Source organism: Lycium barbarum, chromosome 8 (assembly GCF_019175385.1).
Source record: "Lycium barbarum isolate Lr01 chromosome 8, ASM1917538v2, whole genome shotgun sequence".
Lineage (NCBI taxonomy): Eukaryota > Viridiplantae > Streptophyta > Magnoliopsida > Solanales > Solanaceae > Lycium > Lycium barbarum.
The window spans coordinates 98,967,357-98,990,599 of NC_083344.1; positions in this window are offsets into that span (position 1 = coordinate 98,967,357).

Consider the following 23,243-nt stretch of genomic DNA (forward strand, 5'->3'; position numbering starts at 1 on the left):
TCAAGAAGGCCTTGCACCATGTCTTTTTGCTTGAGAAGCTTCAAACCATGAAAAATCATGTGACAAAACCATTTGTGCCAAAGCCATGAATCATCTACAACTTCATTTTTGAATGCATTGTAATGAAGTTGTAAAGGAAAGTTTATTTTTATCATCTTTACTTCAACAATGACTTGATTTGGCTCAATTGTATCATAAATTCTACAACAATTATCTCTAAACACAAGAGAATAATCATTTTCCATGAGCAGACCAACACTAAGCAAATTTTCTTCCAAGTCAGGAACATAAAGAACATCATGAATGTTACATCTCGAAAAATTTTCCGTTGGCACGCAAGTAAACGAACTAGTGAGGAATGGCATTTGATGACCCTAGTTGAGATTCTAAAGATGTTAGAGATGAGGGAAGAGGATTTCCAAGAGAAGGCAAAAGTATTTGATAAGTATCGGAAAGGGATTACGAGCAACGAGTTAGCTAGGACTTAGTGATGTCTTGGAGAAGAGTTATAACGTCCCTTAGATTGGTATTGAAGTGTTGAACAAGTGTTAAGAAGGTTCCGCAAGGATCGGAGATCAAACGAAGTGATGAGAATAAGTTCAGTGAACTGATGAGTTTTACGGCTCATTATACGGACCGTATAATGTTTTACGGACCGTATAATAGACCGTAAAACCATCACAGTGGAGGTTGGTTGCTGGTGGAATTTTACGGTCAGTTATACGGACCGTATAAATTTATACGGACCGTATAACGAACCGTCAAATGGTCACAGTGAAGGGGTGCAGGCAGACCCATTTCACGGTCTATTATACGGACCGTATAATGGACCGTATAATGGAACCCGACAGATCAGTGGAATGTTATTAAATAAAGGACCAAGTTCATGAAATCATTTCAATATTTCCTTCCTCTCTCTAAAACATCTCTCTACATTTATTATACAAGTTTTCAAGGATTATAAGCCATCAACAACATTAAATAAGTGAATCAAGAGTAAGAACCCATCAAGGATCATCTAAAGTCAAGAAATCCAAATGGAGAAAAGCTAGGGTTTTACTCAAAGTGGAATATTATCAACTAAGGCTCGTCCCTACAACATCTAAGGTAATATTCATGCTATTTATATGTTGTTTAAGGTATTTGAGAGTTGAAATGCTTGGTCACTAGGAGAGTATAGCAAAATGGGTCATGAATGATGAATAGTGACGTTTTGAGAAATAGTTTGAGTTGAATCATGAATGTTGTTGCGTTGTGATATGAATATGTTATAAATGGTGTTAAGATCATGATCTAGACATTTTCGACGAATGGACGAAGTGGGGTATTCTAACCATGAAAATGGGTGAATAAGAAGCAAATTGAGGAATCTAGATAATGTGAATAATATGGATGATTAATGACTATTGTTACGATATTGTGAATGTAATATTGACGTTTGGGAGTTGAATCACGATATGGGCAAATGTTGTATAAATAAAGGAGATGCTGTCCGATTTTCTCCAGCTTTAGTCATATATGCTAGTTGTCGATTCTAATGACGGTATACCCTTAATGAAGGTAGAAACGTGAACATCGGAGGAGTACGCGCGAGTGTAGAATAGTGCGACAGAAAGGTATGTAAGGCCAACCCTTCTTTCATAAGGCATGGTTCCTTGGCAAAACTCTTAAATCCTCTATATGAGTACGTTGTTTTCAATTGGTTGATATTCCGAGCTCATAAGCTCACGACCCTTGATATGTACTAAGATTGTACCACACACCTCATACAACGAGTAGGCCTATGATATAGAAGTAACGATAATGATGATGATAGTAATGATAATGATGATAATAATGATGCTAAAGGTGCCTACGGGCTATTATACTTGTATGTGTGCCTATGAAAGGCTATAATGAAACCCCGAGCTTATAACGCCGGGTAGAATATATATATATATATATGATTATGTATAAAGTATGTATACGATTACGAAATGCGCGCACACCTCTGCAGATGGTACGGATAACCCTGAAGCCTTGGTAGGGCCAGGTATGAGTAACCTTAAGCCTTGGTTGGCCAAGTATGTATGAAACACCGATCCTCTAAGGTCGGGTATGCTATGTAAATGTTATGTATATGAAATGACTAAGTATATAATATGAATATGAATGTGATAAGACTATGTATACGAATACGGGCACAATTATGGTACGAGTACTATTATGGAATACGGATGATGATGTATGTATACGAGTACGTATGAGAAATGGAAACTCCCTATGAAAGGCAAGTAAGTGCTATGACGATGATATTATTGTCCCCCCCCCCCCCCCTTCTATGCTATTTCATATGTTGTTCATGATGCTTATTTATTGATGTTGCTCATGCTTTACATACTCAGTACATTCTTCGTACTGACGTCCTTTTGTTTGTGGACGCTGCGTCATGCCCGCAGGTGCACAGGGAGACAGACTTGATCCATAGCTGCCTATTCAGAGATTACATAAAGAGCTCCATTTCCTTCGGAGCCATATCTTTTGGGTACTCATTCTTTTGTGTATATAATTATGGGCATAGCGGGGTCCTGTCCCGCTAATGTGATATGCTATACTCTTAGAGGCTCATAGTCACGTGTATGTGGTTAGTTATGTCTGGCCTTGTCGGCCTATATTTTGTATATCATTTTGTTGGCCTCGTCGGCCCATGTACATTGTTGTGGCATAGCTGCCTATGATGATTAAAGATGTTGTCGTCCAATGGGACTAGTATGATTGATTTTTAGAGATGTATGATTAATGATGTGGCTCACCTAGATGCAAGCATAAGTATAAGTTAAAGGGTGCCCGGGTGGACTAGTATCGGGTGCTCGTCGCGGCCCCCTAGGCGGGTCGTGACAATGAATTTGCTTACAGCTCCCTTTTCTGTTGATCGAAATGGTACCTTTACCTTTTGCATCAACTAAGGCTCCATTCCCCATTCTCACTTTAGAAGTGATGCTGCGATTAATTGAGAGGAAAGCCTTTTCATCTCCAGTCATATGATTGGTACAACCGCTATCAACATACCATTCATTGCTTTTTGCTGAAGCATCAGATTGAGAAGCGTAGAAAAGGTTTTCTTCCTTTTCTTCCTCCTTTCCTTCACAGAAATTTGCTTGCTCCCGTTGCTTGTGCCTGCAATCCTTCTCAATATGGCCAAACTTTTTACAAAAGTTACATTGGGGCTTGCCTTTGTGCCAACATTTTTCTACATTATGATTAATCTTTTTGTAAATTTTACCAAAAAGACTAGTACTTTTCTCACCTTTTCTTCAATCTTCTTAGTAGAGCCATCACGATCCTGCTTCTTTTTTGAATTGTACTTCTTTTTTTGTTGATTCTTTGAGAAATTTTGAGAATTCTCATTGGTTCTGGACTGGAAAGTCGTTTCTTTGGGTTGATTCTCACGAAAAAATCTTCGCTTCTCGTGTGAACGAAACGATCCAACTAGCTATTTGATGGAAAGCTTAGAAAGATCTTTCGTCTCCTTAGTGATAGCAACAATATACTCATACTTTTCTGTGACACTAATTAGAATCTTTTCCACAACTTGTTGGTTAGAAATTTCATCACCATGATTTCTCATCTCATTAACAATATTCATGACACTTGTGCAATATTCATCGATTTTTCCAGATTCTATCATCTTCAAATTTTGAAACTCTCTTCTAAGAGCTTGAAGATTGATAGTGCGTACCTTTTCGTCACCATACACCTCAGCTTCCAGAGACTCCCAAGCTTGCTTTGCAGTCTTATAAGTAGCAATTTTTGCAAAAAATGCTCTTGAGACTCCCATTTGAATTTTGCTCAAAGCCTTTGCATCTTGACGACGCTTAGCCTCAAGATTTTTCATCTCTGCTACTGAAAGTTCACCATCGTCTTCTGGCTCTTCATAGCCATTTGTAACAATAGTCTACAAACCTTCAGCTTTCAGATAAGTTCTCATTCTTATCTTCCAGTATTCAAAGTCATTTCCATCAAAAAATGGAGTAAGAACAACTGAAGAATCAGAACCATCATTTGTTTTAGATGCCATAATTTTTTTCTTCACCTAACCCCAGATTAAGAACGAAAACTGCTCTTGATACCAATTTGTAGGAAAGAATAGGAAGAGAATATTTTTCTTAGAGAATGCTCAAGTTGTATTAGGCTACTTAAGACCACTTGAGATGATTACAATCATCAATTACATCTTTATTTATATTACTCAAAAGAATAATTCAAAAGTCTTGCACAAATAACTAGATACATGTATCACAATTCACTAGATATATGTATCACAAACTCCTAAAAGATTTCTTGAAAAACTAAGAGATAATATTGAAAAACTAAATGATATCTTGAAATAATAAAGGACTCCTAAAAAACATAAAAGTCAAGAATAGTTTCCTTGTGAATGCATTAATTCCAACATTTGCAACTAAAATCCATGTTTGTGCCTTAAGAATGATTCAGTCTGATATTCCTTAGCTTGTTGTTGTTCTGGTTGCTTCTGCCCGATACCATGCTATTGTGTTGGTGTTGAAAGGGGCTCTATTCGGAAGGAGGTCATATGAAGATTTAAACTATAACGAGCACGATCGTTTTCTGTTGTGATATGAAATGTCAATAATCAGGAGTTTACCTAACTTTATTTTTTCTTTTATCAGTTTTCTAACTAGATGCAAGTAGTGTTGTTGAGTGGGCTGGGATGTATCATCTTGTTAGACAAGTATAACAGAAAAAGGAGAAAATGTATAACGAAATATGTTATTATATACCTCAATGTATTGAATATTGATTCTTATTTTAAAAATTTATTCTTTGTAATGTGAGTATATGCAAGAGATGATAAGACTAAAACAAGAGCCTTACACTATTCAACAGATCAGGATGACACACTTTGTCAAAGCCCCTCGTGAGAATCGGTCGATCTGCCAGACCACCTTAAGGATAATTTGTGTCAGGCTTACTTTATTTTTGGGTCAGGCTTACCCAAACACAAAAATGTTTGAGGCGATTTTTATATATAATATGTGTCATTTATCTATAAAATATGTATCAGTACCTATCTGTAATGTATAAAAACTGTATAAAATATGAATCACTAAGGTATGTATCATTTTTGTATATAATATGTATCATTTGTGTATATAATGTGTATCAGCACAGTGCAACTGCCCTGTAAAGAATAGAAAATTGTATCATTTTTGTATAGCAAGTGTATATATAATTCCAGCATGTGTATATAAACTGTATCAGCCTTGTATAAAAAGTGTACCCTACGTATAAAATATGTATTATAGAAACCGTATCATTGTGGTATATAATATGTATCACTATTGTATATGTTAAAAATAAATATCATATCATTATTGTATAATATGTGTATAATAAATGTATAATCAACGTATAATTTATTTATAATAAATGTATGATTAATTCCAGCATATGTATATAAAATGTATAATTCTTGTATATAAAGTGTATATATAATTCCAACATATGTATATATGTTGTAGCAGCCCTTTAGTGACGACTTTTTGTGGTTTAAGCGCCTGGGCTATTGGGCCGGTCAGCCTTGGCATTATTTTGGGCCGACCGGTCATTTTTTGGCATTATTTTGGGCCGAACGGACACCCAGTGGAATTAAACCCAAACAGTGGTTAAATGTGGGATTAGTTTGGCTGAGTGGACACACAGTGTCCTTTTCCCTTTTTCAAAATATTATCAATTAAAATTTTCTTTAAAAAGTCATTGTTATTGTAGACAATAAAATTCGCGTCGAGAAAATAATAATCAAGACAGGAAAAAATATCGTAACAATATTTGTATTTGATTTCAGAATATGAGTGTTACAACCTCTATGATTCCTCTAATTCGCCTTTTCTATAGTAAATTCAAGGGCTTTTAAGCTTGATCTTGAACTTAATGGATTTGATCTTGACTTGTACTTGAATTCAAGGGCTTTTGAGTTTGATCTTGAATCTGGGTCTTGATCTCTAGAACTTCTAGAGAAATACTTGACTGCTTGAATGCTTTTAGCTTATAGAGAAATCTGCAGCGTTTGATCCACGAGCTCTCTCTTGCTTCTTGTTAGAATTTCTGTCCTTTTTCTGAATTATGAGACCCCTATTTATAGTTGTAGGATGGAGTTGTGATAAGGACAGACTTCTTTCGACCAATCAGATTTCAGTTGATATGGCGATATTTGATTGGTCGGAACATGTCACTTGTACACGTGGAACATCTTCATTAGCCTTTGATTTGACTAGGCATGCTGCATCATTTTGACACGTGTCATGACCCTATAGGCTTCTTTGTTTGACTTGGCGTGCCACGTCATTTGACACGTGGCACTAAAGTGGGCTTCTAGGAAGATGACATTTTGGGCTTAGTAAAGTGGGCTCATCATTTATAGCCCAAATTAATGGACTAGCCCAACAACATTGGATCATTAATCAAGTCTATATATATTGGACTTAAATGATTAACTCAATTAAATAGCCCATAATATTTATTTGGACTAATATAATCCCAATTTTTTTGTGGATTTAAATTTAATAAAATATCATTGTCTACAAATACCCCTACTTCAAGACTTGTCTACAAATACCCCTACTTCAAGACTTGTATAAATAGGCCTCCGCTTTCATTATGTTGGCATCATTTAAATTCTTTGTTGTACGACGGGAACAAAAGAGCACGCCGCAAAGTATCTTCTTGTTTCTTCACTGTAGGTTTTCGTTAAACGTTGTTGTTTCTGTTTTTTTTTTTTTTTTTTTTTTTTTTTTGGTGTAGGTCCAACCCATAAAGTTCATTAGAAATCAGCTTAAGGTGCAAGAGATAATATTACCTTCGACATCTTAAGACTGACACATGACATTCTTTTATTAATGTATTCATGAAGCAATCGGCTTAGGGTGCGAGAGAATAATATTACCTCCGACACCTTGAGACTGACAAGTGAAGATCCTTTGACGATGTATCTAAGAAGCAATCATCTTAGAGTGAGAGAGATTAATATTACCTCCGACACTTTGAGACTGACAATTTGAGCTCCTTTTAATAATACATTCACAAAACAATCCGCTTAGGGTGCGAGAGATTAGCATTGCCTCCGACACCTTAAGACTGACAAGTAAAGGCCCTTTTGATGACATATCTAGGAAACAATCAGCTTAGAGTGCGAGAGAATAATATTGCCTCCGACACTCTGAGATTGACAAGTGAGGTCCTTTTGACGACTTATCCAAGAACCAATCAGCTTAGAGTGCGAGAGATTAATATTACCTCTGACACTTTGAGACTGACAATTTGAGCTCCTTTTAACAATACATTCACAAAATAGGCTTAGGGTGCGAGAGTGTAACATTGCCTCCGACACCTTGAGACTGACAAGTTCTTGTTCAAGAAGATAGATTGCCATTACCGATGGAATGCTCTTATCGACAAATACCCTTATCAGTTGAATGTCCATATCGACGGCTTGCCCTTATGATGGAATGTTCATATTGATGGAACTCTCATATTGACGGAATGAATTTATCGACAGAGTACCCTTATCAGCGGAATACTAAAGGACAAATCCATGATGCCAAATATCCACATCGACAGAACATCAAAGGACAAATCCAGAAGCCAAATATTCATATCGACGGAATATCAAACAAAAAATTAACGGCGCCAAATATCCATATTAACAGATTATCAAAGGACTAATCCACGATGCTAAATGTCCATATTGACAGAGTATCAAAAGACAAGTCCACAAAATAATCAGCTTAAGGTGCGAGAGATTAGCGTTGCCTCCGACACCTTGAGACTGACACATGGGGTTACTTTCAATGACGTATCCATGAAAGATTGATCTTACGGTACGAGAGATTAACATTGCCTCCGACACCTTGAGACTGACAAGTTTGACTCCTTTTATTGACGAGTTCGCGAAAAGGCCAGCTTAAGGTGCAAAGGGATAGAAATTGTCCACCTTAAGACTGGAAATTTCGAAGGCCAGCTTGAAGACTATACTTGTTGAACTTTGAATACTTCAACTTCCTACATGGTGGATTTGAAACTTCAACTTAAAGACTCGGCAGATTTGAAGACTTCATTGTGGATTTGAAACTTCAACTTGAAGACTTACTGGATTTTAAGACTTCAACTTGCAGACATGGTGGATTTGAAACTCCAACTTGAAGACTTACTGGATTTTAAGACTTCAACTTGCAGACATGGTGGATTTGAAACTCCAACTTGAAGACTTGCTGGATTATAAGACTTCAAATTGTAGATATGGTGGATTTAAAACTTCAACTTAAAGGCTTCCTATATTTAAAGACTTTAACTTGCAGATTTAGTGGCTTTGGACTTCAACTTTAAGAGTTGGCGGTTTTAAGGCTTTCAATTTGAAAACCATTGGAGTTGCAGACTTTAACTTCTTTATTTGACCAATTGCTAAGAGATTACAGTCATTCCATTGGAGAAACCCATTGAAATGGACATTTGGCCCCATTGAACCATCAGAATTTGGTGAAGGTTCGAATTTCAATGAAAGGATGCTTGTATATATGATCTGCATGTGCATGGTCAGGCGGAGTTCACTTCATCATACTTCACTTGAACAACACATAGAATGATATATTTTTTTTTAACTCGTGAGACTAGGCTTAGAATAAAACTCTAAGCGGCCTACGTACCTCGGTGAAGAGGATCAATTCATTCCGTAGTTCAGAAAGAATGAGTTTTTTTTTGTCTAGGCTGCCCCTTGCGAGGTTTTCAACCTAGCGAACATTTTTTTTTTTTTTGTGTCCTAACTTTTGCCTAGGCCGCCTCTTGCGAGATTTTTAACCTAGCGAACATTTTCTTGGGCCGTGCACAGTTTATACTCTTGTGGGCTAGGAGTTACATGCAGTTTATGCTCGTGCCTTAAGGAGCGTCGTCTTGCTTCAAGGATAGTACTTCTTCAAGAACTTTGCTTTGATAGGATCGATCCTCAAGACATCCGCATCAACAAGCTTGTAAGCGCCACTTGAATATGCTTCTTGTACGACATATGGTTCATCCCATTTTGAGGTGAATTTGCCTCCAGACTTATGGGAAACGATGATGGGTCTTCTTACTGCAAGGAATTGATCTCCCACTTGGAAGGACCTCAAGTGAACCTTTTTGTTGAAAGCACGAGATGGACGGGCTTAATAACATTCAAGATTTTGTTGAGCCTCCAGCCTTTTCTCATCAAGTACTTCTAACTCTGCAAGATGCAATCAAGCATTTTCCTCTTCGGTGAGCCCTTCTTGAATATCAAGTCATAAATAAGGTATTTGGCGCTCAAGTGGTAGGACCGCTTCAACTCTATAAGCACGAGTATGGGATTGCTTGCGTTGGTGTACGGTAAGTCATCCTATATGCCCACAAATCTTCTTCCATTCGTTCATGCCAATCTCATTTAGACTTGGAGACAACCTTTTTCAACAAGTTACACGGCGTATTATTAAACGCTTCATCTAGACCGTTGGCAGCAGCATGATACATAGAAGATTTACGCTGCTTGAAACCGAAGAGATCACAAATCTTGTTCATTAATTTGTTATCAAATGGCTTGCAATTGTCCGTTATTATGTAACGAGGAATGTTGAAGCGGTAGATAATATTTATTCGGATGAAGTTCGCAACATTCTCCTTCTTCACTTCTTTAAGAGCAATAGTGTTACACCTCGAAAAAATCCTCCATTGTTGCCCAAGTGAATGGACCCGCGAGGGGTACGAGTATCCTATATTTTCATGAGTAAGAAATAACATTTGACGACCCTAAGTGAGATTCCGAAGGTAATTGCAATAAGAGATAGGTTATGCTCCATAATGAATAATTATAGGTTCTGAAAATGTGAAAAGTTACAGATCTGCATTTTGGCCAGTTGCACGTAAAATGAAATTCGGACCGTAAAGTGGTATACGGTCCGTAAACTGCCATGTCGTATTCTAGTTTCCAAAACTTCAACTTTCTACCAAATGATCAAATGGCTAAAAATGACCTGGAATACGGACCGTAAAGTGGTTTACGGCCCGTAAACAGAGACCGTAAATCACTATATCTTCAGCCTGCCTTTCTGGATTTTGATATGCTTAAATACGGTCACAAAATACGGTCCGTAAATTGGAATACAGACCGTAAACCCAGTTTACGACCACTATACTGTTTATTCCGGATCAGATTTAAGTCATTAAATAAGGGATCCAAGTTTATTATCGCATTTCCACATTTCATCCCTTCTCTCTAAAAACATCTCTCTACATTTATTTCCATAAGTTTTCAAGGGTTTTTAGTGACCAACAACATAAACCAAGTGAATCAAGTGTAAGAAAACCCATTAAAATTATTCAAGTCAAGAAAACTCATCAAAGGGAAAACTAGGGTTTTTGCTCAAGTGGAGTATTTTGACCAAGGCTCGTTCCTACAACATCTAAGGTAAGATTTATGGTACTTATATGTTGTTTAAGGTATTTGAGAGTTAAAAGGATTGGACATTAGATGAGTATAGGAAAATGGGTCATGAATGATGAATAGTGACGTTTTGAGAAATAGTTTGAATTGAATTGCGATTCTTGTGGTTAATGTAAACGATTAATGGCCATTGTTATGGTATTGTGAATGTATTGTTGACGTTTGGGAGTTGAATTACGATATGGAGGAATGTTGCATAAATAAAAGAGATGTTGTCTGATTTTCTCTAGCTTTAGCCATGTGTGCTAGTTGTCGATTCTAATGATTGCATGATTTTAATGAAGGTAGACACATAAGCTTCAGAGGAGAACAAGCAAGGATAGAATAATTGATCGGAAAGGTATGTAAGGCTAACCCTTCTTTCATAAGGCATGGTTCTTTGGCCAAACGTCTAAATCTTCTATAAGACTATGGTTTCTTCAAATGACTTGATCTTCCGAGCTAGTAAGCTCACGATCCTCGATACACTATGATTGTACTAGATCCCTCGTATGACGAGTACACCTAGAAAGATAGACGTGCGAATGATGATAATAGTGATAATGATAGTAATGATGATGAGAATAATATGATGCTAAAGGTGCCTACGAGCTATTGTATGTACATGTGCCTATGAAGGGCTATAATAAGACCCCGAGCTTATGATGCCGGGTAGAATATATGTATATGAATATGTATAGAGTATGTATATGAATATGAAACGCGCACGCACTTCTGCAGAAGGTACGGATCACCCTGATGCCTTGGTAGGGCCAGGTATGTATGACCTTGAGCCTTGGTTGGCCAAGTATGTATGAAACACCGAACCCTCGTGGTCTGGCATGCTATATTTGTATATATATATGCTATGTATATGACATCTATATGAGTACGAATATTTTATGTATATGAGATGTAAACGATATGAATGTGAGTAAGGATATGTAAATGGTTACGGGTACGGGGTATGGAGCTATGTACCCAAATACGCATTAGAAATGAAAAGTTCCTATGTAAGGTAAGTAAGTGCCTGTGACGATGAGATTATTGTTTCCCATCTTGTGCTAATTCTCATGATTGTTCATTTTGCTTCTATATCGATATTGATCATGCTTTACATACTCAGTACATTCTTCGTACTGACGTCCTTTTGTTTGTGGACGCTGCGTCATGCCCGCAGGTGCACAAGGAGACAGAATTGATCCTTAGCTGCTTTATCAGAGATTACATAGCAGAGCTCCATTTCATTCGGAGTCGTAGCTTTTGGGTACTTATTCTTTTGTGTACATAATTATGGGCATAGCGGGATCCTGTCCCGCTCATGTGATATGTTATACTCTTCTTAGAGGCACGTAGACATGTGTATGTGGTTGGATGTGTTTGGCCTTGTCGGCCTATATTTTGTATATTATTTTGTTGGCCTCGTCGGCCCATGTACATTGATGTGGCATAGATGCCTATGATAATATAAGAAATGTTGTCGTCTAATGGTACTAGTACGATGGATGACTAGAATGCATGATTTGATTCATAGCTCACCTAGATGTTATGTGAAAGTATGTCAAGGGGGTGCCCGGGTGGGATAGCACCGGGTGCTCGTCGCGGCCCCCTAGTCGGTTCATGACAAATAGCTTCGGCCCATTTTGAAAAGTAGTCGGTTGCAGCCAAGATGTATAAGTGTCCACCATACGATTTCGGTAATGGACCAACAACGTCTAACCCCATGCGTCAAATGGCCAAGATGCGATGGTCGGGTGTAATGCTTCGGGCGGCTGATGTATAAAATTCGCATGAAACTAACAAGCCTTGCATCTTCGAGCATAGTCCAAGCAATCTTTCACCATCGTTGGCTAATAATATCCCATCCTTTTTATGAGAAAGCGGAGCTTTGGTCCAGATTGATGTAATCCACATGCTCCTGAATGTGCTTCTTGCAAAGCTTGGACTGCTTTATCCTCCCTCAAACATCGCAAGAGTACTCCCTCAAAAGATCTTCTATATAAAGTATCCCTGTAGTAAAGGAACCGAGGTGCACAACGACGAATTTCGGTTCTTCTTCTTGTGTCTTCTAGCAGTATCCCATAACTCAAGTAGTCAATGATGGGTTGTCGCCAGTCTTCCTTCGCAGCCTCAGAAACAGCTACAAGATGCTCAAGCTCATTTTCCGCACCTTCATCCTCATTTGGCGGAGGTACTACCCATTTTCGGTAGATAGTCACTTGTGTTTGATTTGGCAGAGTTAGCGTTGAAGCTAGAACAGCTAAAGCATCGGTTTTCTTATTTTCCTTCCTTGGAACGTGCTGAAGAGTTACATCACCAAGCCATCCTATCAACTTCTGAGCATAACCGTGATACGGGAGTAATTCAGGCTTCCTGACTTCATAGCTTCCCAGGATTTGATTGATCACCAACTGAGAGTCTCCAAATACTTGTAACTGCAACTGCTTCATGTCGACTACCATTTCAAGTCCAAGTATTAGTGCTTGATATTCAGCGACATTGTTGGAGCAACATTGCGTCAAAGTAAAGGAGTATGGTAGAACTTCTCCTTGGGGAGTAACAAACACCACACCATCACCAGCTCTGTCACGTTGTACCATCAAAGTACATTTTCCACGGAGGTTGAATTTCAACGACCATTGCATCTTCGTCGGGAAGTTCATCGGTTAGCTCCCAATCATCAGGTATCGGGTGATCCGCCAAGAAGTCCGCCATTGCCTGTCCTTTTACAGCCTTTTGAGGGATGTATGTGATCTCAAAATGTTGAAACTGGAGGTACCACCTTACTAGTCGATCACTGAGGACTGGTTTTGACATCACAAACTTAATGGGATTTGCCCTGGAAATAAGGTGAACACTATGAGCTTGAAAGTAGTGCTTCAACTTTTGAATCGAGAAGACTAGGGCCAAACACAACTTTTCAATTGGCGTGTAATTCAGCTCATTTGGTGTCATCATTCTGCTCAAGTAGTAAAGAGAATTTTTTCTTTCCCTTCACTATTCTTTTGGGCCAATAACGCTCCAACCAACCTTTCTTATGCTAAAATGTATAGTATCAATGGTTTTCCAGGTACAGGGGCTACTAGAACTGGAGGCTTCATTAAATATGACTTGATATTCTCGAAGGCATTAGTACATGCTTCGTCCCACTTGAAAGGGGCTCCCTTCTTCATGAGAGGACTGAATGGTTGGCACCTTCCATCTAAATTCGAAATAAATCTCCTAATGTAAGCTAGCTTCCCTTGCAGACTTTTTAACTCATGAATATTTCGAGGCTCGGGCATTTTCAAAAGAGCATCAACTTTGGCTTGATCAATTTTGATTCCTCGATCTCGAACAATGAAACCAAAGAATTTTCCAGAAGTAACTCCAAAGTCACATTTCAATGGATTCATTCGAAGTTGATATCTCCGAAGTCGCTCGAACAGCATTCTCAGGTCTTGCAAATGGTCGCTCATCTTTCTTGATTTTACCACCAAGTCATCTACATAGCATTTAACATTTTTGTGGAGCAAATCATCAAAGATATTCTGCATATCCCTTTGATATGTGGCACCAGCATTTTTTAAACCGAAAGGCATCACTTTGTAACAATAAATACCCTTGGGTGTACGAAATGCAGTAAGCTCTTCATCTTTTGGTGCATGCGAATTTGGTTATAGCCGGATTAACCTTCTATGAAAGACATCGCCTCGTAACCAGTGGTAGCATCAATCATTAATTCTAGGATGGGAAGCGGGAAATCATCTTTAGGGCATGCGTTGTTAAGATTCCTGAAGTCAACACAAACTCGAATTTGGCCAGTCTTCTTTTTCAGGGGAACGATACTCGAAATCCACGTATGATATTTAACTTCACAAATAAAGCCAGCTTTAATGAGTTTGTTGACTTCATTTTCGATTGAAGGAACCAAATCTGGTCTGAAATGCCTTTGGGCCAGCTTAACAGGACAGGCACCATTCTTGACCGCCAGATGATGGACTGCTACTTTGGGATCTAAACTAGGCATCTCTTTATAACTCCAAGTAAAAACATCCCTATACTCTTTGAGTATTTCAATGTAAGTGTCTTCTTCATCAGCTGTTAGAAAAGCACTTAGGTAGGTGGGCCTTGGATCTACATCTGTACAAACATTAACTTCTTTCAAGGAGTCTACTGTGGTCTTCACCCCTTCTTCAAGTTCTGGAGGACCATCTCTAGCATTTTCATTCTCTTGAGGATCACCATCATTGAAAGATATGTGGTAACATGCGGAGATGTCCTCCAACTTCTCAGCAACCTCCATCTGAAATGAAGTATCCTGATCACTTTGTGTAGTAATAGAATATGAACAACCTACACTTTCCTCATCTTCGTCACGTTCCTTGGTATACACCACAGTGTGAGACTTTGCTTTTATCACCTCTGCGCATGAAACCACAAGGTTTGTTTTCTGCCTCATTCTAGAAGGAATCAAACTTTGTATATCCTTTTGGGTTCTAGGCAAACCGAGCATTTTAACGCTTTGATAATCTCTGTGGAACTTGTTCTTCCTCTTCTTCTTCAGCTTCAACGGCCCCAATCTCTCAAACACAGAAGCTTTTGCGGCCGACTTTCCAAGACGATCAAACACTGAAGGCCTTTTGTTGGAAGCAACAAACTCATCTTCCACAGTGATGTAGTTGGTACTTGCCCTTCTTATAGAGATGCGAACTGGCAGAGGTTGTTGGTATCCCAAACCTTCACGTGATTGCATCATGGTAGCTCTTGATGGAAGTTTCCCTAACTTTGAAGGCTCGTTGGGGTTGTACCCAGCCTTGACAAATAACTTGTAAGCATTTGGATCAAAGCCTTCATTTGTACGTTTTGTAGGGAGTGCCATATTTTGCAGCGGATTCTGAGCCACAAAGTCTCCAAGTAGCTTTGAGGACAAACTTATTGCATCAATTCGTCTGATAGGGAGGGCTAGCCCCCCTAGCACATTTCCTTGAACTTCAGATGGTTGCCCTTCCTCTTTCTTAAACTTTGGAACATAGCAGAGCACGGGAGTTGTCTTCTTCTTCTTTTTCTTCTTCTTCTTCTTCTTCAAAGACACAATGTTTCCTTTATTCGGACTGGGGTGCGGCACCTCAGCATCGACTCCAGCGTTTTCAATGATCTCATCAGCTCTTTTAGTTGCGACCTTCTCACTGTTGGTCGTTGCGATATCGTCGACTTTTACTTCTCTCACAACGTAGTTCTTCAAGTAGAACTTCGCATCGACGACGTGTGACTCTGCTTCAGTAAATGGCTTATCATCAGCAACTATCTTCTTTTCGACACTGCCTTCGAGATACTTCAAACACCGATAGTAGGAGGATGGTAAAACTATGTTCTCGTGTATCTATGGCCTGCCAAGCAACAGATTATACGAAGTCTTTGCGTCGATGACATGCAACCAAGCACTTGATCGCAAATCTTCAATGGTGATATCTAATTTGATAGCACCTATGGCTCGTTGCCCCCCTTGATTGAATCCTTGTATCATCAAGCGGCTTTCAGAAAGTGCTTCAGTTGTGATGCCAAGTTCCTTCATTGTGCGAATAGGAAGAATGTTAACTCTAGATCTTTCATCTATCAATATTCTGTTTATCCTCTTCTCAAGGGCATAACCCACCATGTACAAAGGATAATTGTGTAGTGTTTTACCAAGTAGAAGATCGTCATCCGTGAATGTGATTCTTGTATCACATGCGTGGATCTCTTGGAAATAAGATTCAACAAGCTTTTTAGATGATGATAGAGACAGCGTTGACAGGCTTTCATCCTTTGCTTCTTCTTTATCAGTATTGAAGCATGATGCCTCAGTGTTGTCTCGAGCAGTCATATTGCTGAACCAACCCGGTAGGAATTCCTCAAAAGTCACGGGACTTCGTGGTTCCTGGTGGTAGTTCACCTCTACTTTTGCTTTCTTCGGATGCTCAACTGATTCTTGCTTCCTTTGTCTTCTAACCATCCTCTTCCTAGTTGGTTGTTTAGATGATTCTTTTTGTGGACTTGTTTTACGGCGTCTCCACCTAGTCACTAGAATCCAACCTTCATCATCGGCTACATCAACTTGAGTTTTATCTTCCTCTAATGGTCCTTTCTCATGCTCTACAAAGCTGTATATCTGGACTGGATCGAGAGAACCAAAGGTGATAGAGACTTGATTCGAACTCTCCTTCTCATCGTCAAGCAGAATCTTATTTTCATTAGCCAATTGCATAACTTTGTCCTTGAAGAAAAATCACTTCTCAAGAAGGTGACCCACAAGTCTATGATACTTGCAATAGTTCGGGTCGTTTGTTCTTCTAGCTTCATTGGGCCGCTTCATCTCTGGTAACTCAATCAGTTTCAGCTCAAGTAGTTCATCAAAAATTTCAGGGACATCAGAATCCAGGAAGGGGTATTCTCTTTCTTGCATCTCCTTCAAGGTTGACTTTTGGATTTTGTTGTCTTGTAAGGAAGTTGCTTTCATACTCTGCTTCTTGCTCACCTTCGTAGTTAACTTTACAGGTGAGACATTGCGTTCATGGATTCTTTGTTGTCACTCTTAGGAATAAACTTGCTCCATTTCTTGGGTTCCTGCTTGTCCTTTCCTTTGCGAGGGTCGTAGACAGGCATTACTTCATTCCCGGTAGAAGACATGCTCAATTATATGTCATGAGCACGAGTAGCTAGTTCTTCAAAAGACCTTGGCTTAATTCCTTGCAAGATGTAGTGAAGCCTCCAATGCATTCCTTGGATACACATCTCTATTGCAGAAGCTTCGCTGAGCCTATCTTTGCAGTTTAGGCTTGCATTTCTCCATCGATTGATGAAATCGATAACTGGTTCGCCCTTCCTTTGGCGAGTGCTTGTAAGTTCAACCATGCTCACGATACGCCTTGTGCTATAAAAGCGGTTGAGGAACTCCTACTCTAGTTGCTCCCAACTATCGATAGAATTAGGCTCAAGATTAGTGTACCAGTCGAAGGCATTTCCTTTGAGGGAGCGGACGAACTGTTTGACGAGATAGTCTCCATAAGTCCCAGCGTTGTTACGTGTTTCAACAAAATGTGCAACATGTTTCTTTGGATTTCCCTTGCCTTCAAATTGCTGAAATTTGGGAGGTTGATAACCATCGGGCATCTTGAAGCTATCAATTCTTGTAGTGTACGGCTTTTCGTAAGTAAACGAAGACTTGGCAGCAATTTCGTACTTATCCTTGATAGTCCCTTCGATGAACTCCTTTAGTCGGTCAAGCGGAATCATCCCTTCAGAAGAAACAGGAATTTCCTTGGTAGGTGGTACTTGTTTTGTACGAGGTTCAGTCTCTTGTACTTCTGAACCCTTCCCAGGTGCGTGGATGGATTCTCCTTCCATTAATCCATCCATCTTATCCATCAACTTCTCAATCCGAGTGTCTTGATTTTGCACATGCTTGGCCAAGCCATCAATCACCTTTTCCAAGTTTGTCAGTGTCTCCTCCATTGACGAAGCGTTAGTTACCATTGCTTACATGATTGTTGGGGATGTTGGAGAATAGCATGGATTATCACATAAGTTAATCTTTGACTGGCCTACTTCATGTGGTGTGCGTGTGGAGGATCCGTCACTTGAAGTATCATCATCTTCCTTCATAGCAGAGTTCTTGGATCCAGAGAGGTCAAGTAGAGCTAGAGTCTTCTTAATCTTTTCAGCGATGCATCAGTAGAGGATCTCGCTCCTTTTGGAGATGAAGATCCAAAAACAGGAGTTGTTACGGACGACACTTAGAGTGCTTGTTGTCCCAACATGCTTGCTTTGCTCCTCGAAACTGGTCCAATGCTACCAAAAGTAATATCGAGGATGCTTTCCACATCAGCAGAGAACTTGGAGCTAGCAACCTTAGAGGAAATTGATTTGGAGTTGATCTTCTCTGAAGTCATCTCGATGTTGATAAACTTTGATGATTGAAAAGTTGAGATGAGAGGTAGAGATTGTCCCACTGGGCGTGCCAGAATTTGTAGACAATAAAATTCGCTTCGAGAAAATAATAATCAAGACAGGAAAAAATATCGCAACAATCTTTGTATTTGATTTCAGAATATGAGTGTTACAACCTCTATGATTCCTCTGATTCGCCTTTTCTATAGTAAATTCAAGGGCTTTCGAGCTTGATCTTGAACTTAATGGATTTGATCTTGACTTGTACTTAAATTCAAGGGCTTTTGAGCTAGATAAATACTTGACTACTTGAATGCTTTTAGCTTGTAGAGAAATCTGCAGCGTTTGATCCACGAGCTCTCTCTTGCTTCTTGTTAGAATTTCTGTCCTTTTTCTGAATTATGAGACCCCTATTTATAGTTGTAGGATGGAGGAGTTCTGATAAGGATAGACTTCTTTCGACGTCAGTTGATATGGCGATATTTGATTGGTCGAAACATGTCACTTGTACACGTGACACATCTTCATTAGTCTTTGATTTGACTAGGCATGCTGCATCATTTTGACACGTGTGATGACCCTATAGGCTTCTTTGTTTGACTTGGCGTGCCACGTCATTTGACACGTGACACTAAAGTGGGCTTCTAGGAAGATGTCATTTTGGGCTTAGTAAAGTGGGCTCATCATTTATAGCCCAAATTAATGGACTAGCCCAACAACATTGGATCATTAATCAAGTCTATATTTATTGGACTTAAATGATTAACTCAATTATATAGCCCATAATATTTATTTGGACTAATATAATTCCAATTTTTTTGTGGATTTAAATTTAATAAAATATCATTATCTACAATTATATTAGCTTTATACTTATGTTTTATCTTTAATGAGACATGGCGGTTGACATACGAGACTTCAAACAATACTAGTCCAATACGATCTAATGGGTTGGGAAAAAACCTAGCCAGACCCCCTTTGTTAGGGGGGGGGGGGGGGGGACTGGTCCCTTATTAATATATGGACATTTTCTTAATATTTAAAATTTTCATCTCACACCTCTCTTTTATGTATTTTGGTGGTCATCGAATGATCTAATTAATTTGCGATAACTAAGAGACTTCTTTTAATATGTAACACAGTAGAAAGAAAGAAGAAATGTATTGAAACCACTATAAGAAACGTAAGAGAGATATTCAAACGCAAAGTCTAGGCATACATTAAAGTACCATCCAATATTTTGAAGGGAAAAGGACACAAATGGCCGCTGCGCCATAAATAATCCCATGCGCTGGCCCATCTATTCCCAAACCCAAAAATTAGCCCATAAACTATTCACATCTGGTAGCCAAATCTGTAGCAAGCCTTTTGTGGCGACTTTTAATCGCCACAAAATATTAAAAAAGTCGTCACTAAAGGCTGGGTGGTCCAACAACCCCATCGCTTTTTTTTTTTTAAAGTCAGACTTTTTGTGGCGACTTTTAGGGCTGCTATAGAAAAATCAGGCTTTTTAGTAGCAATTTAAAAGTCGCCACTAAAGGTTAAATATCCCAAAACATTTATAATATGTGTATATTTAATCAGAAATATCCCAAAAAAACTCTGAGGCGAATTTTATATATAATATGTATCGTTTGTGTATAAAAATATGTATCAGTACCTATCCATAATGTATAGGAACTATATAAAATATGAATCACTAAGGTATGTGTCATTTTTGTATATAATATGTATCATTTGTGTATATAATGTGTATTATAGAATAGAAAATTGTATCATTTTTGTATATAATATGTATCATTTTTGTATAGAAAGTGTATATATAATTCCAGCATGTGTATATAAACTATATCAGTCTTGCATAGAAAGTGCATCATACGTATAAAAATGTATCATAGAAGTCGTATCATTGTGGTATATAATATGTATCACTATTGTATATGTTAAAAATAAATATCATATCATTATTGTATAATATGTGTATAATAAATGTATAATTAACATATAATTTATGTATAATAAATGTAAGATTAATTCCAGCATATGTATATACAATGTATAATTCTTGTATATAAAGTGTATATATAATTCCAACATATGTATATGTGCTGTAGCAGCCCTTTAGTGGTGACTTTTTGTGGCGACTTAGTCGCCACAAAAAGTCTTCTTTTTTTTTAAGCGCATGGGTTGTTGGGCCGGTCAGCCTTGGCATTATTTTGGGCCGACCGGCCATTTTTTGGCATTATTTTGGGTCGAACAGATACCTAGTGGAATTAAGCCCAAACAATGGTTAAATGTGGGATTAGTTTGGCTGAGTGAACACACAGTGTCCTTTTCCCTATTTTGAACAGGCAAGTTAATTTTTTCTAAACGCGCAAGATTGAAACATCTTAAATCATGCTTGGTGAATCATAATTTTATCCTTGGTATTCTCCATCGTAGGCTTATTGTCATAGTCATCAAGGTTGCCATGAAAGTAGTCTTTCTCTAAGTTTACATTATTGATAACTTTACCCATGTTAGGGTTTGCCATGAATTTCCTATCGTATTTGAATTTTATCATAATTGTGTTTTACTTCAAAAAGGATTTCTTGGTAGAAAGGGTTTTCTTTGTTGATAAGGACTCTACCATATTTATCCCTTTTCGTGGAGGAGAAGTTTTAGACTTCTATAAATAAAAGATTCATTCTTCTCATTCACAACACAGTAGCATCCACAATGTAGTCTCTAAAGGAGTCTTGTTTAGGGGAGATTTTTCTCTCAATAGTTTTTATGTTTTCTTCTTAGTCTTCTCATATGTAGTTCAATTGACAAAACCATACAAGAATATTATGCTTATTGTAGTATAGTTCTTTTTGTCGCCTGATTTATCGTTGTTCATGATTTGCAATTATTAGCTTCCGCATGACGTCCTGTTATTTCGATCCCAACAACCCAAGCCCTACATGCAAAGCTTAAAAAGAACATAAATTACTTAGTGAAAATAAAGTTATAACGAAATTGAAGGGGGACTTACCGTAGTAAGACTCTAGCCACCATTGAATTTTTAACATTCAGGGACCAACCAATCAGTATATGCGAAAGATCATAAGTGGATAATAAGCTCTGCTCACTGAATCAATAGCAGTGAATAACCCACCCTTAGACGGAAACCAACTTAGCCTACACAGGTGGATTTTTTGAATTGAAACTATAATTCTAATTTTATAAATATTCGTTGTGTCCTTAGGCAGGAATTTTCAATAAACCATTTACACTATGTCAAAAAATTACTATCCCTAAAATAATTTTCTAGAAACGTCTTCCCAAGTATGTTCCTTCATATTTTTCATTAGAATTCTCTTGCATGATTTACTCCATTAAAGGATATAATCCTTCAGATTAGTTATTTATATTCAGAATAACTTTTACTAACGATCATTTTCTTATTTGATTTGTTTTCAATTGTCGTTGCCTTTTCAAATAAGTAACAGATCTAGATACTATTGGCCACATTTTAAGATGAGAACAAAATCTTATCGTGATCAGTGTATAGAAAGTAATTATAACGCATTATAAAGCCTTGAGAGTTGTTCGATAAAGGAATCTTGCCCACGAGGGAGAAATTGAAATGGATGAAAGGAACATACACTAAGAATATTAATTTATATAAGAAAGCATTCAGTGAGATATAATTCATTACGTGTTTGTACCTCATCAATCAAACTAAGTGAAAATTGCATGTATCTTAAACTTTGATTGTTAATTATTGTAGCTTTAGACGATATCCAATCATCTTTACCTTGACAAACAAATTATTATATTATGTGACATCCACATTGATTACTCTTAGAAACTTATACTTTATTCTTTTATGCATAATAATTTATTTAAAACTTTGTATCAATAATATTGATATTATTTACAAAATCATGTATCACATAACTGGGTAATATATTAATCTACATTTTCTACTTAATTCCTTCCACGTAAAAAATGAAAATGACTTTTCAAATTATAATTTGTTTGGTCAAACTTTTCTTGAAGGTTAAAACTTCTTCTTTATTTAACCTAGATGAAGAAGTTTGGTGTACAAAACATGTATTGATGTTCGGCCTAAATCGCATATACTTATTTATTATTGCCTCACATTTTAATACTTTTAATTGTCTCTTGAGTACAAAATATATTGATTTGTGCTTAATATTATAATTTTACTGTGTAGGAATAAAACGGTGTGAAGATGAAGAAATCTGGATCAGAATTGAACAAAAAAAAAAAAAAAACGAAAGGAGAAAAAGAGGGGAGACCAGTAAGTGGGAGACATCATGATTGCTTTGTGGAATAAAGAGTTGCAATGAAAAAAAAAATAATACAAAGTGAGAAAGCAAAGACAAAACGTTGCAATTGAAAGCAGCTCAGGCGATCGATCCGCATCGCGGAAGGAAAGCGAGAAACCCCAGAACCTTGCGCGATCCTTCCGCGATGCGGAAGGAAAGCGTGACTCTGCGGACGTTTTCCCGATTAGATTAGGATTTGGACTCCTTATTTATTATTTTTTTACCCTAGCCTATATATAGACGTTTTTATAGCTGAGAACGGTATTCTGGGATTATTAAAAGATTTGTAAGCCACCGTTCTCCTTTTTCTCTCTCTAGGTTATTTTATTTTTCATCTTTTTCAACCCTAGTTTATTCATGGCTTCTATTGTCTATGATCGAACCATGAGTAGCTAAATCTCCTAATTCTAGGGTTGTGGCGAAAGACTTGAAAGTTGATTTGATGACAGTTAATATCTATTGATTTTCCATATTGTGGGTTGCTTATTTATTCTTGGTTTTAATTGTTTGATTATCTGGCCAATAGTTAGACA